Source organism: Rutidosis leptorrhynchoides, chromosome 3, assembly GCF_046630445.1.
Source record: "Rutidosis leptorrhynchoides isolate AG116_Rl617_1_P2 chromosome 3, CSIRO_AGI_Rlap_v1, whole genome shotgun sequence".
Lineage (NCBI taxonomy): Eukaryota > Viridiplantae > Streptophyta > Magnoliopsida > Asterales > Asteraceae > Rutidosis > Rutidosis leptorrhynchoides.
In genome coordinates, this window is record NC_092335.1 from 521,863,651 (window position 1) to 521,864,562 (window position 912).

Sequence of the window (912 nt, forward strand, 5' to 3'; positions counted from 1 at the left end):
TCGTCCCGAAATTTTAAGCTGTTGAAGGTGTTGACGAATCTTCTGGAAATAGATGCGGGTATTTCTTCTTCATCTGATCTTCACACTCCCAGGTGAACTCGGGTCCTCTACGAGCATTCCATCGAACCTTAACAATTGGTATCTTGTTTTGCTTAAGTCTTTTAACCTGACGATCCATTATTTCGACGGGTTCTTCGATGAATTGGAGTTTTTCGTTGATTTGGATTTCATCTAACGGAATAGTGAGATCTTCTTTAGCAAAACATTTCTTCAAATTCGAGACGTGGAAAGTGTTACGTACAGCCACGAGTTGTTGAGGTAACTCAAGTTGGTAAGCTACTGGTCTAACACGATCAATAATCTTGAATGGTCCAATATACCTTGGATTTAATTTCCCTCGTTTACCAAATCGAACAACGCCTTTCCAAGGTGCAACTTTAAGCATGACCATCTCTCCAATTTCAAATTCTATATCTTTTCTTTTAATGTCAGCGTAGCTCTTTTATCGACTTTGGGCGGTTTTCAACCGTTGTTGAATTTGGATGATCTTCTCGGTAGTTTCTTGTATAATCTCCGGACCCGTAATCTGTCTATCCCCCACTTCACTCCAAAAAATCGGAGACCTGCACTTTCTACCATAAAGTGCTTCAAACGGCGCCATCTCAATGCTTGAATGGTAGCTGTTGTTGTAGGAAAATTCTGCTAACGGTAGATGTCGATCCCAATTGTTTCTGAAATCAATAACACATGCTCGTAGCATGTCTTCAAGCGTTTGTATCGTCCTTTCGCTCTGCCCATCAGTTTGTGGATGATAGGCAGTACTCATGTCTAGACGAGTTCCTAATGCTTGCTGTAATGTCTGCCAGAATCTTGAAATAAATCTGCCATCCCTATCAGAGATAATAGAGATTG